Source organism: Phyllobates terribilis, unplaced genomic scaffold (genome assembly GCF_046119375.1).
Source record: "Phyllobates terribilis strain yellow unplaced genomic scaffold, ASM4611937v1 Scaffold_5__5_contigs__length_657084704, whole genome shotgun sequence".
Classification (NCBI taxonomy): Eukaryota; Metazoa; Chordata; class Amphibia; order Anura; family Dendrobatidae; genus Phyllobates; species Phyllobates terribilis.
Window position 1 is genome coordinate 379,098,029 of NW_027362765.1, and position 15,360 is coordinate 379,113,388.

A 15,360-nucleotide genomic window follows, 5' to 3' on the forward strand; every position below is an offset into this window, starting at 1 on the left:
AGGCCGTGCTATCCATCTTCCCATGGATGCGGACCAGATGGCTAGGCCCCTTGGCAGAGAAACAGCCCCACAGCATGATGCTGCCACCACCATGCTTGACTGTAGGGATGGTATTCTTGGGGTCGTATGCAGTGCCATCCAGTCTCCAAACGTCACGTGTGTGGTTGGCACCAAAGATCTCGATCTTGGTCTCATCAGACCATAGAACCTTGAACCAGTCTGTCTCAGAGTCCTCCAAGTGATCATGAGCAAACTGTAGACGAGCCTTGACATGACGCTTTGAAAGTAAAGGTACCTTACGGGCTCGTCTGGAACGGAGACCATTGCGGTGGAGTACGTTACTTATGGTATTGACTGAAACCAATGTCCCCACTGCCATGAGATCTTCCCGGAGCTCCTTCCTTGTTGTCCTTGGGTTAGCCTTGACTCTTCGGACAAGCCTGGCCTCGGCACGGGAGGACACTTTCAAAGGCTGTCCAGGCCGTGGAAGGTTAACAGTAGTTCCATAAGCCTTCCACTTACGGATGATGCTCCCAACAGTGGAGACAGGTAGGCCCAACGCCTTGGAAAGGGTTTTGTACCCCTTGCCAGCCTTGTGACCCTCCACGATCTTGTCTCTGATGGCCTTGGAATGCTCCTTTGTCTTTCCCATGTTGACCATGTCTGAGTGCTGTTCACAAGTTTGGGGAGGGTCTTAAATAGTCAGAAAAGGCTGGCAAAAGAGATCTTTAATCCACACATGTGAAGCTCATTATTCTTGGTGCCTGAACTACTTCTTAATACTTTTGGGGGACCAAACAGAATTCTTGTGGTTTGAGGGGTTGAATAATAAATGACACTCTGAATTAACTTTTAATGTTTTAAAAAAAAAAAAAAAAAAAATTTGCTGCAGTGCATTTCCCACTTCCAGGCTGATCTACAGTACAAATGTCACAATGCCAAGTTAATTCCGCATGTGTCAACCAGCTAAATCTGCAGAGGGTTGAATACTACTTGTAGGCACTGTATAGCAGAGCTGGGATTGTCACACGCACAGATATAGCAGAGCTGGGATTGTCACACACACAGATATAGCAGAGCTGTGATTGTCACAAAGCAAAACATTTGTGACCGCACCATTCCCCTTTTATTAATGCGCACATATGTCATGATAACTGTTAGAGAAAAGTGGATTTTATATATAAATTTTTGCAACATTTTGAAATCATCCCTTGATTTAAAAATTGGATTTTTTTATATTTGCCTCATTTTGATATTTTAAATGCACTTAAGCATTAAAGGAAAAAGTCGAAAGCAAAAGTATTCACCCCCTTCAAGTGCATGTTCCTGAAATATTTTCTGATTTAGTCCAAGGTAAAATGCTCTTTGAACCTGGTAGATATCCAGTGCTGTATGCTCCATTAATAACCACTGGAATACTTGAGTTTTCACGATGCGTGAATTAAAAAATGTGAACGACAGGATCAGCTCTGCTACATCTCAAAGTTTTAATGGAAGTTACTTTTGCATAGTAACAAGTGACTTTTTTTCCGTATATGATCCTATGTACCAGGTAGTGACTACGAGCCGCTCTGTCCAGTCTTGTAGGGTCGGCGGCGGTCGCACATCTGCAGGACATCGGTGACTCTATGATGCAACTCTAGTTATTTGGATACATAAAGATTATCTCAAAATGTGCAATCATTTCGCAAAACTGAGAATTTCTTCTTCAAATTTTAGTCACTTTGTAACCAACTTCTTCTTTCCGTGCGGCTCTGAAACCCCCTAAGACGTCCAAACCATCATAAATCAGGAACTTTATGTACTTGATGTGAATGTAATTTTTTTCATACATTTTATTATCATTTTAGAATCAGATTTAGTTTTATATCATCATTTTTAATTACAAGTTTACACTAAAATGTTTGATTTTTTTTAACACCTATCTCCAGCAATGCAAGAAAAAACTCAAGATAATCATTTTTCTAAATCCTTGTATGAGAGTATTTTGTATTTCATTTACAGCACGGATCGGTCTTTGCCCTGTACTGCGAGGGGCACTTCCATATCCCTCCAGGCCACCATCTATAGTGTCTACTGCAGGTCTGTGCTGTGGCTTAAAAAAACAATATACTCTCATCCAATGATTATATAACGTCCTGAACTATAGTAGTTTTTCTTTGGTAAAACTGGCAATGAAAACTTGCATATAATTATTTTTATGTTCTTTTTTTTTTATAATATTTATGATTTATTTTTATAACTTTAGAATATTTCATGTTGTTTTTATGTTGTTATTATAGTTTTTAATCAGATTTTATCTATTTTGTGTCTCATTTTATTATATCGTTTAATATATTTCATTTGGAATTTTTCATTTTATTTTATTTTTTTACGTTTATTTTACATCCTTTTTTTTTTTTTAAATCTCGTCTCACTGATAAATCAATACCCGTTTAATATCTTGACCTTGGCGATGAGGGGTACAGCTGCTCCTCCGCCCCCTGTGAGACACTGATGAGATCCCGCTGTGCTAATTGCTTCATGAATACTGTATGTGGCGGTGGAGCTGATTACGCGAACGTCGAGCACTAAACAAATGCTCTGTTTTCATCGGGGGCATTAAATAATGTTTTACAATCAGATCCGTAACGTAATTATGATATTTAACAAGAATTACGCTGGAAGAGTTGGAGTAAGTGGAAAAAGTAAAATCTAAATTCTATTTTCTCTTTCTAAATATTTTTTTTTTTAAATTTGATACTTTTTTTTTATTGGAATTTGCACAAAATATTCAGTAAATTTCCAAACAATTAATTAATATTGGATGCGTTCTTTTGGTTGTATGCAGGTGCAGCAGAACTTAGTGAATCAGATGTGGGTTGTCATTTGGAACTGTGCCTGCTGGTTTCATGTTTTATCAGTGATCTTACATGGGACTGCATGTAAACTTACTTAAGTTTTTAAAGGTGACATGAATCCACTGCAAAACCTCCAATGGAACCCCCAACTATAATTGATCTTTAATAGTATCTTTTGGAGCCCCCTAGACTCCAGGGCTCCTGAATCCATTATATTTACGCCATTGATGATATGGCGACTCATAACTAAGAGATATTCTTTCTTTTTCCTTATAAAAGTTTCATATTTGGTCTAATATGTTCCTATCTCATATGCAATGTTTTGAGAAAACTGTGTAGTATACGGAGAAAGGCCTAATATCGAACAAAATCTCATAACATGTTTGTGAGAAGGGGGCAGCTGATGGAAAGTTCCAATGGGAACTACGTTTGTCTGTAAATGGTATAAGAACCTCGCTCACATGGTTAATAACAAGAATCGGTTATGCTCATAACATTGGGCATTTCTTCTCTCAGAGCGCTCGTGACTGAGAGGGCCGAGTCCCACAATTTGGCCTCGCCGGTGATCCCGTAATCGGACTTTGAGTCAAAACACACAGCTACAACACTAGGTAACAAGACACTTCTGGATCTGACACAAGATACCTCCCTATGAAATCATAGGAACAGTAGGGCGCCATTCTCAAGGCTAGCCTCAGCACCTGATAAGGTTGGGGGTCCCCTAGAAGGTGTAGGGTTCACTACTGCTCACTGCAACGACTGTCCTGAGTCATTTCTCTTACACAAGAAAGTCGGAAAAACTACAGAGGACGAGTCCGAGTTCTTATGTTATGTCTGGTATATCGTGTCCTTGGGGGTCTCCCGCTTCTCAGCACTTTACAGAGCTACAGGGGAAGGGGGGAGCCTCAATATATTTAATTACATCCCAGTCCCTTCTTTTAGCTTGATTCTGTCAGGTTACAATTTTAGGACCACCTTGTGATGTACAATACAAAGTTATATTGTGGTACCGTGTCAGCCAGAAAATTCGATGTAAATACTTTTAAGCCCAAAAATGACAAAAGTATTCTCGGAGTGATACCTTTAGTGGCTAACCAGAAAAAAATATATATATATTTTCAGCTTTCAGAGCACAGATGCTCCTTCTTCAGGCAGGATTACCAATGGATTAATAAGACAAATGAAGAAGGCACAACATTTAAGATTGATTTCTTTGACTTATCTTTAGAAGGCATCACCTCCTCTACCTCATGAACAAATGTCCTGCTGGAATATATCTTAAATGTTGTGCCTTCTTCGTTTGTCTTATTAATTCATATGTAATCCTGCCTGAAGAAGCCTGAAGAAGGAGCCTCTTGCATGTATATATTTATTTCTGGTTAGCCAATAAAGGTATCACTCCGAGAATACTTTTGTCATAAAAGGACCACCTTATGAATGTAAAGTAAAAAAAAAAAAACAAAAAAAAAACAACTAACAGTAAGCCACAGGCTTCACTTCTGTCTATGGGAGGATTTTCTCTATCTAAAAATCTCAATAGTATTTTTCATCACTTACATGAGACTTACAGATACTGTATATTTATGTGGGTCAGTAAGATATAGGAAAAAAAGGGCTAAAAAGTAAGTTATATATTCTTTCAGTAAAGTTACTAAAAAAGTCTAGCGTAAAAGGAATTATAATATACACACTTTTAATTTCCTGTATTAAATCAACAAGCAAAAAAAATATAGACTTATTTCAGGTTGATGTACAATATAATGAACACGGTATTTATGGTGATGGATAAACGTGGGAAATCAAAAGGAAACTTGCTTTTATTTCTGCATTTAACCCATTATAAACGTTTACAGCAATGAAAGCCTTATATACATGTATGGCAAAATGCCACATATAAAACAAAACCTCATGCAACGATGTTGATATAAAAGTATAGTTATGGCTCTGAATGGGGTAAAGGGGGACTTTAAAAAAATAATTCTTCTTGTTATCTTAGCAAGTACATATGGAAGTTGAAGGCGGTATATATATTTTACTCGCTTATATAGCGCCATTAATTCCATAGCGCTTTACAGACATTATGGGCACTGTCCCCATTGGGGCTCACAATCTACATTCCCTATCGGTATGTCTTTGGAAGATAAGTAAATTACCAACTGAATTACCTACCATCTTACTATACGGTAGGCTGAGTGTGGCTTAGACAAAGACTTTTGAGTTTAATGCTGGGGCTCTAATACAGGTGCTAAAATGTAGCCTAATCCACAAAATAATTATGCCCTGAAAAAAGTAAATGACATATTTAGGAATCAGTCCCATCATCAGGAATGCGGGACCACAAAAATGTCAGAATTTTTGGATAAATTTTAAATGAGGCTTTACAGTCATTCCAAACTTGGGCTTGCAAAGTGGACGGGGGTTTGGTAAAGGGGCACAAACTTTAAAGTAATCTATTTCTTTAACCCCTTGGAGATGCAGACATTATTATTTTTTATTACTTTAATTTTTTCTTCGTTATCTTTTTTTCTTACTCCGTCAACGTAGACATATGAGGGCATGTTTTTATATTCTCATTTTGAATGACACCTCTCATTCTACAATACTATGTACTGAAAAATGGAAAAAAAAAATCCAAATGCGAAGGAATTGAAAAAAAATATATTGACATTATTCTTTTAATATTTTGTTTTTACCTTCACTTTGCAGTAAAAATGACCTGGAAACTTTTCTCTACTCGTCAGTACAGTATTGCTGATGGGTTTTTTTTTTCAACTACTTGGAAAAAATGATAAAAAAAAAAACTTGCAAAGAAAAATTAGCTTTTAGCTGCTATGGGAGAAATGTATTTTTATTTATCTGTTGATAGCATTGTATCAGGGTATGTTTTTTTTTTTTTTTCCGTTGTTCCAGCTGTAGTTTTTATTTATATAATTTTGGGGTACATTTGACTTTGGAATATCTTTTTATTAAATTTTTTTGGGGAGAAACGAAATGACAAAATAAACAACAATTTTGCTAGTTTGATTGTTTGGGGGTTGTTTCGGCTTTTACCGTATTGAATAAATATTTTGATATTTTATTAGTTAGCAATTATGCATGAGGCGATACCAAATTTGTTCATTTCTTTTATCTTTTACATTTAGCTAGTTATGTTTGGGGAGTAGAGGGCAACTGACCACTCTGTCGGCCATCAGTGTGATGTGATTGCAGCGTACCGATGAATTGTCTTGCAGTCGGGGGCCTACTGAAGATCCCCGTCAGTCGGGGGCATACTGAAGATCCCCATCAGTCGGGGGCATACTGAAGATCCCCGTCAGTCGGGGGCATACTGAAGATCCCCATCAGTCGGGGGCATACTGAAGATCCCCGTCAGTCGGGGGCATACTGAAGATCCCCGTCAGTCGGGGGCATACTGAAGATCCCCATCAGTCGGGGGCATACTGAAGATCCCCGTCAGTCGGGGGCATACTGAAGATCCCTGTCAGTTGGGGGTCTACTGAAGATCCCTGTCAGTCGGGGGTCTACTGAAGTTCCCCATCAGTCCGCGGCATACTTAAGATCCCCGTCAGTTGGGGGCATGCTGAAGATCCCCGTCATTCGGGGGCATGCTGAAGTTCCCCCGTCAGTCGGGGCCATACTGAAGATTCCCGTCAGTCGGGGGCATACTGAAGATTCCCGTCTGTTAGGGGCATACTGAAGATCCCCCTCAGTTGGGGGCATACTGAAGATCCCCTTCAGTTGGGGGCATACTGAAGATCCCCGTCAGTTGAGGGCATACTGAAGATTCCCGTCTGTTGGGGGCATACTGAAGATCCCCGTCAGTCAGGGGCATACTGAAGATCCCCGTCAGTTGTGGGCATACTGAAGATCCCCGTCAGTAGGGGGCATACTGAAGATCCCCATTTTTGCTATCGTAGTATATCTATGAAGTCCAGCAACGGGCGTGGCTTCATAGGAGATTGTCAAATTCACATTACACTGCAATACTACCAAGTGATCACAGGTTCAAGCTCCTTAAGGGGATTAATTAAAAATGGAAATAACACTAAACATGATTATAACAACATATAAAAGTTTGAGTCACTTAAACTTATACATACATATATAATTTTTTGCAAATAATTATTTTTAATCTTTACATGTTTTTAAATGTTTAAAACCTTTTAACTGACAAAATAAAAACAACAGTTTTTCCATTTTGACATTTTCTTTTGTGGTTTCAACTTTTACCATATCGGATAAATATTTTGATATTTTATTAGCTCGAGCAATTATGCATGAAGCAATACCAAATTTCTTATTTTTTTATCTTTTACATTTAGTTATTTATATTTGGGGAATAGAGAGCAACCATCTACTCTGTTGGCAATCAGTGTGATTGCAGTGTACCGATGCAGTGTACCGATGCAGTCGGAGGCCTACTGAAGATCCCCGTTTCTGCTATCTTAATGTATCTATGATGCTCAGCCACAGGATTGGCTTTATAAGAGATCATCAAATCCACAGTACAATGCAATGCACTTGGTTGCCTATACAAGACACCGCAATACTATAGTATTGCAGTGTCTTGTATAGGCAACCAAGTGATCATAGGTTCAAGTTCCTTAAAGAGACAAATTAAAAATGTAAATAACATTAAACATGTTGATTAAGAATTAATTTTAAGATGTTAAACTTTTGATCAGAGCCAACTGCAATTTGGAGCAGCTACTCTCAGGTGCCTGTTGTGCAACACAGCTGGCACCTGCATTACATGGCACGGGTTCAGCTCCTGAGATGGCTTATCCATCATACAGATATGGCGGATGGTCACAAAACCAGGGGCAGCATCAATTCAACTAAAGCTACCCATACTCCTTAGATTGCTCATTTAGCTGACAGCTATCCCTACCGACCTAGCGTGCATGTGTTCTCAATCATGAGAGGGCAGCTGACAGTCATTTTTTGCCTTGGAATCAAAAGTATTGGGCATATTGAAACCCAACTGCCTGACCCTTCTCTTTAGGAATATATGTCAATGGCAGAAATCAGGACACCCCCATACTCATTGGATGGTCGGCTTCTCCCCTTGAGGTCGGCCGGTTCAGCGAACATTTATGGCCACCTTAATCGGATGCCCGATAATGAAAACCATAAGTCTTATTGTGCTATCTGCACAATTTCATCCCCACCTGGTATAATTACACACTGCAGATTAGCGCAGATTTTTTTCCCCTATCGAGTGTTGATCGCTGATATAACATACTCCAGTCGGTGCCCATTTAAATGCCCTTTTACTTCAGGTGATACAAACAGCGTGTACGATCATTCAGTCCGCAAGGAGTGTTGTGAATATTGTCGGCAGCACATTTCCCTGTTAACATCGCCTCCAATATATTCACCAAGACCCTGACCCTATAAGACCACCATATACCTACTAATAATATTTATTATGGTCTGAGTGTCTGAGTCTTTTGGCCAAAAATTTGAGCAGATCCCTTCATTTTAGAAAAAGAAAGGTTTCACTTTTTTTTTTTCTTTAAATCTACTCCAATTTTGGAAAGAAAAAAAAAAAGATTCTAATTTTACCCAAATTATGGCCACTTAAATGAATCAAACTGGAAGCCAAGGAATAATATGGGAGGCACACCGAGGAGCAGTAGGGGCTTATTCCCCTGTAAGACGGGTCTATTATTGCGCTGTGCTACATAAAACCATGTTATGAAATACACAGTCACCAATGAAGAGTGATCGCCGCGTGTTATCACCGGGCGCCGTGCCCCATTAATGTACCTACTCCTCATTACGACTGATAATAAGCCAGCGACAGTAATAATATCTGCTAATTATCTGAAGATAATGCTCTGATATACAGCACTATTTGATCTCGTGCAAAGTGATTTCACACTTTGGTGACACAGGGAGTCCCTTTGGTATCGTATTAGAGAAACATAGGTGCTTTGTGTGCCACCGCATTGCGCCTCCACACGGCACTATATTACAGAGTTGTAGACGCTGTTTGCCACCATATAGTGCCGGAACTGTATTATAAAGCTGGAATCTGTGTGCCGCCATATAGAGCCATGTGCTGCCATACACACTCGTTGTGCCTCCATATGGCACCATAATCTAGAACCATAAGCACTCTATGTGCCGCCATATGGCACTATAATCTAGAACCATGAACACTCTATGTGCCGCCATATGGCACTATAATCTAGGACCATAAGCACATTATGTGCCGCCATATAGCACTATAATCTAGAACCATGAACACTCTATGTGCCGCCATATGGCACCATAATCTAGGACCATAAGCACATTATGTGCCGCCATATAGCACTATAATCTAGAACCATGAACACTCTATGTGCCGCCATATGGCACTACAATCTAGAACCATAAACACTCTATGTGCCGCCATATGGCACTATAATCTAGAGCCATAACCACATTATGTGCCGCCATATGGCACTATAATCTAGAACTATAAACACTCTATGTGCCGCCATATGGCACCATAATCTAGAACCATAAACACTCTATGTGCCGCCATATCAGCAGCACTGTATTACATAAATATAGACACTACTTGTTGCCATATAGTGCCTCCATATAGCACCACATTATAGGACCATAGGCACTTTATGCACCATCATACAGAGCTTCCATGTTACAAAACCATAGACAACCTGTGTGCCGCCTCAATATGACACTGTATTATATAACCGTATGCCCTCTGTCTACCGTCATATAGAGCCTCTGAACAGCACCATTGTGCAAAACTGTGTGCTGCCATATAGTGACTCCGTACGGCACCATATTAAAAAACTATGCATGTTTCTATATAGTACCTCCATACGGCACCGTATTATGGAATCATAGGCACTCGGCACGCTGTGTGCCGCCATGTCAAGCCTCGTAACAGTACGGTATTACAGAACCATAAGCATGGTTACATTGTCGTACAGGGGAACTATATGGCAGCACATGGAAATATTCTTCCCTAGAAGCATTGCTTATAGAATATCCCAGGAATTTGTCATCCGATGGAACATTTCAATTGTCACTTCTTTTAGATCATTTTGTAATAAGTTGTATTTTTTACATGATTGTAACAAAATATAAAACATCGGGTCCCGGCAGAGAGGTTTTCTCCAAGACCGGACCTGTGCATTTTGGCCATATTTTCACCACTACAATAGCAAACGATGAAATCCTGATAATCTGTTACTCCTCGGTGATAACCATTGATCAAGTTTCCTCAAAGCCAAAGTGGTTTTACAGAATTATACAAAATTGTCTCTAAGATAAAGAAATATCAGTTATTTACACCACCTCTCTAGCATCTCTCTAGGTAGTCCATCAGTCATCTGACCACTGCAGACAATCACTCGTGTCAGCGGTCACAAGTCCTATATGCAAGTATCATCAAGCCCAGTGTTTTGCTGTAGCGATCACATGAATGATGAACGGGAGATGATCATTGCATGACCGGCAAGGACTACCAGAGTGCCAACACAGAGGTAGTGGGGGACCTAAAGAGTACCGTAATTATTTCTTTATTTTTTAACATTCCCTTTTTCTAGGGGAAGCTCATTGGAATATATATGGTAAGCTAGTCACAATTCCCAAAAGTGTACAAATGGAGAACCAATAGTATGAAATGTAATTATATCTTCCAGGTAAAGTCTGTAGTAGAAAAAGAAACGCATAAAGTCACCGACAAGGATAAGAAAACCCAAACTGATCCCCAAATCTTCTCAGATAGTTCTGTACTTTCTTTGATCCTCACAAAATCATGACTGGACAGGTGGACACCCACCAGTCACTATCCAGAGGGGCATTGACAAGAAGCTCCCAAAATTTCAGATCGAGTCCTTTCTGAGATGGTTGCACACCAATCTACCAGAGCTATGAGAGCTACCACCCTGGACCTTCTCAATGAGAGCCCGTGTGACTCTCAAAAAATTGTCTGTCGATACCCCAAAAAAGGATTGAGTAGAGAAGGCAACCAACGCCCGAGGCAGAGCAAAGTGCAAACATAACCATGGCATTATAGCAGCTCCCAAAATTTCAGATCGAGTCCCTTCTGAGATGGTTGCACACCAAGCTACCAGAGCTATAAGAGCTACCACCCTGGACCTTCTCCATGAGAGCCCATTTGACTCTCAAAAGGTTGTCTGTCGATACCCCAAAAAAGGATTGAGTAGAGAAGGCAACCAATGCCCGAGACAAGTGCACAAATAACTATGGCGTCATATCAGCTCCATGTACTTGTTATAGATGTACCTTATCCTACTGTGACCATTGGCAAAAGTTTCTGAGGACCATTGGAAGTGATCCTTGGTAATTGGTCACCTTGACTTGTACGCGATACCAACCTGGTGAATTTTGGGTTTATTCCAAAACTCAAAGTATCATGCTACTTGTGCTAAAATACCAATGAAGTCCCCTGTGTATTTTTCCGATGTTTCTATGCCAACATTATTGCATGGTGGCTCAGTGGTTAGCACTGCAGCCTTGCAGCGCTGGGGTCCTGGGTCCAAATCCCACCAAGGACAACATCTGCAAGGAGTTTGTATGTTCTCCCCATGTTTGCGTGGGTTTCCTCCCACACTCCAAAGACATCCTGATAGGGAATTTAGATTGTGAGCCCCAATGGGGACAGCTATGATGACGTCTGTCCATCGCTATGGAATATGACGGTGCGAGCAAAATAAATTATCATCTGTTGTTATTTTTTTTTGTTTTTATAACCCTAAAGAGAATCTGTGAGGAAAACCCAGCAGTTTCTGAATGAATTTCCCCACTTTGTAAGTAAGACTTTCCATCCTGAACTCCCCCTCTCTTCAATCCTTCTGTTCAATCGAATCAGCAAACAGTAACGTAAAAGGTAAAATAAAACAAAAATAAACAAAAATATAAAAAAAGTCAAAGTAAAGCAAAAAGAATTAAAAAAGACAATGCAAAAAATAATACCAAAAAAGACGCGTAGAGACAATTCACATGAGGGCTTTTTAGAGTAACCAGGAAGAGGACATTAATCTGTTTCACTTTTAAATTCAATCATGTAAAGAAAAATAACCTACAGAAAGAACGAAAAATAAAGGGAGTCACAATCCCGATATATACCATACAATGTGGTGGAGTAACTATGGGGGTGCAAAGATCGCAATAAGAGAGGAACATCGGAGACTCAAGGGGCCACAAAGATTCCTCTGCCCCTTCTGAAGATGTTATTACGAGGCCTGTGACATCGCAGGACCTGAATTCCATCGGGGCCCATGAGCTCTAAGGCAATGTTCACACGTTCAGTATTTGGTTAATATTTTACATCACTATTTGTAAGCCAAAACTATAATGCTGGCACTAAGAAAAAAAATATCTGCAACTTTATAAAATGAAAAATGTATTTTGTTATAGATTTTATATATTACATTTTATATAAAATTTAAATTATAATAACAAGAAAAAATATATATATATTTAATCTGTAAGGGGCTAAGAAATAATAATAAAAAAAATCAAATATACCTAAAAATATGATGATATGTAGGAGTCCACACATATCAGGTCACATAACATTTTATTGAAATTGTGAACTAACCTACATTTCATTTATGAGGCCACGTTGGACTCTTAGTTCATAAATTATATATATTTTTAAAAAATATATAATAAAAAAAAACATTATATTGCTTACTTGTAAGTAAATTTATATAAAAATATAGGGACGTATGTAATTATGCAATAATGATTTCATAATGTTATCCAAAAATTGACTCAATACTTCCATGACGTTTCCATTGTGTTCGAGGCCCAGTTCTGAATTATCCATAATTATTCTAAATTTAGTAATTTTTCAAAATTGTTTTTCTTAAAAAAAAAACAAAAAAAAATCATAAAATGAAATAAATTTACATCACTTTTAATTTTCAATCCACTTTTATAATGCAAAGCTGGACAATGGCCTTGCACCCGCAAATTTATCAAAAGAACTTGGAATATGGTTGCGGTGCAAGGTATAAAAATGTACGTATTTATTATTTTTTTTAATGATAATTAATTATAATAATTATTATTATTGATGGGTACTTTTCATATTAATAAAAAACACTGTCCACCCCTGTATTTTACAGTTTGACATCGCCATGCCTGGGCGGTCACCCACTATATTGAGGATGTCAATGAAACCAAATTTGCTTTTATTCCTTTGCAAATTTTGTCTTTTTTTAAAAAAAAGTTACATTTTGTTTTTTTATCAATTTTCATATTATTTCATTTTTTAGGTCTGTTATCCAAATAATATGAAGGTTTTTGGCCTCCATGCAATATTGGGCTTCCTAACAAGGAAGGACCTCTTGGGCTCCTAGTGCAATTTTAGCTCTCCCTACGGTTATGCTCTGGGATCTATACATCTTTGGCCATCCATGAAGTAGGCCGGATCTGTAAATTTTGTCAATTGCAAAGAAAAATTACTTTTTTGTGTTCATTTCCTCTCATGTCACCCTCACCCTCATGCTATAAATTTGCTTGAATTAAATTTTGCTCACCCCGCGCAAACTACTTATATTAATAATTATAAGCAAGAAAATTACTCAATTAATGTGGATTTGAAAACATTTTGAAAAAAAAAAAAATTTGCAAAAATAAGTGCATCATCCTCCTCAGTTTAAACATTACCAAAAGCAACAAAACTTTTATTTTGCGTAAAATCTTAAAACTTTGACAAAAAGAACAAAAAAATGTTAACATACAAAAAGCGCTAATTACATCGATTATTATCACAGTTAAATTCTACATTTTTTTTAACTCGCATGCAACTAAAAATTTTGAGTAAAATGAAAAAAATAAACATAAAATGATAAGTAGTAATTAGAAAAAAATAAGCAAAATAAAAAGAAATAAAATGAAACAAAAACTTGAAAGAATTTTAAATAAAAATTACCAAATGCAAAGAAAAAACAACAAAACTGGTAGTAAATTTGATATAAAGTAACTGTCAAAGTGTTTCTTCATCTTACCTGTAGGATCTGGGGCACAGATGTCTCTGCTCCTGGCACTGTGCGTTCTCCTTGGGTTAAGATCTGGTATCCTCCTCCCACCGCACACAGGAAGCTTCCGATCTGGGGCAGCATCAAATCATTCGGTGAAAGACACAGAACAGCTGAGACATAAGTAGTGAAATGTACAGAACCGATGACAACACTTAAACTCAACACAACAACTCTGCCATCACAGGGAGCGAGCCACCTTCGTATTTGTACGATTAAAAAAACTTTAAAAAGTTTTCAAATAGTAAACTTTTTTTTTCCAAAGTATCACTTTAGATCCACTGACTCAGCAAACAGTATCGCATACAATAGGCTTAGATACATCAACTCGTCAGACAGTATCACACAAGAAGTGCCTAGATACATCAGCTCCGCAGACAATGTAACACCAAACTACGATACTCAGCATAAAGGATCACATGTAAGAGAAGAAAGTAAATCCGTCGCCCGCATTATCACTAGTGCTGTGTACGTCCTACCGCAGCACAGCAAGGGTTCATGTTACTTCCTCTAATCACAAGCAGAAGAGACCATTAATTAGCAATAAATCAATATAATAGATTAATGAACCCCTTAAGGATGCAGACCATTTTTCCAATTTTTGCCCCTTTGTTTTCCCCCTCCCCTCCTTATAAGAACCATCACTTTTGTATTTTGTGTTGCCTTTTTCTGAGACCCGTTTTTTTTTTATTTTTCATTGCCAGTGCTGCTGTTTCAGGGCTTTTTATTGTGTGCGCTCAGCTGTAGTTTTTATCGGTACCATTTTAGGATACATATGACATTTTCATCGCTTTTTAGTTCCTTTTTTTGGGGCACGTTTGTCATTGGAAAAATGTAAATTTTGGCGCTTGGATTTCTTCTTTGCAGATTTTAACTTATTAAATAATTTTAGACTTTTACGAACTTTTACGGACGCCGCGATTTAGAATATTCTGTTTTATCATTTATATTCGGACGAGGAAAAAAATGGATGATTAGAAATGGGATGGGTTTTTGTTGTGTTATTTAGTTCCCATAAGTCTCTATAACCTGTGATCATTTCATTGCTTGCACTATATACTGCAATACTGTAGTATACGGGGAATATCACAGTCTCCAATTAACCCCTTAATGACATATGATGTACTGGGTACATTATATTCCGTATCCCTGACTTTGATGCAGGCCGAGCCCGCATCTTTAACGTCGACGCCGATCCCCTCACCGCCGCGGTCCCGGACCGGCGTCCTCCTCGTCAAGGGAGGACAATGGGCACCCGAACATCTTTGCAAGCCCCGAATGCCACTCACAGATTGGATAAACAGCAGCAATCAGAGCAGCCTAAGAAAAAGGCCTGTATTATTTTCTCAGGTCTGATAGTAAAACATTTCTCTGCTTCCATCATTTAAATCTTGGTTCGAGATGGGTTCGAAAAAGACGTAGAAGAAAGTGAACTTGGACTCTAATTTCAAGATGGTTTATAAAATAAATCCAGTGGTTTCTGA

General features: G+C 38.4%; 1 protein-coding gene across 2 annotated transcripts in view; it reads right to left on the reverse strand.

The window, feature by feature from the left end:
* LOC141271193 (T-cell surface glycoprotein CD4-like) overlaps window positions 1-14,340 on the reverse strand; it is a 46,050-nt gene extending 31,710 nt beyond the window's left edge. For both annotated transcript variants that reach the window (XM_073681299.1, XM_073681296.1), the window contains exon 1: window positions 13,847-14,340. The gene's annotated coding sequence lies outside the window, so the exon portion shown is untranslated. The remainder of the gene's footprint in view (window positions 1-13,846) is intronic.
* Window positions 14,341-15,360: the final 1,020 nt, after the last annotated feature.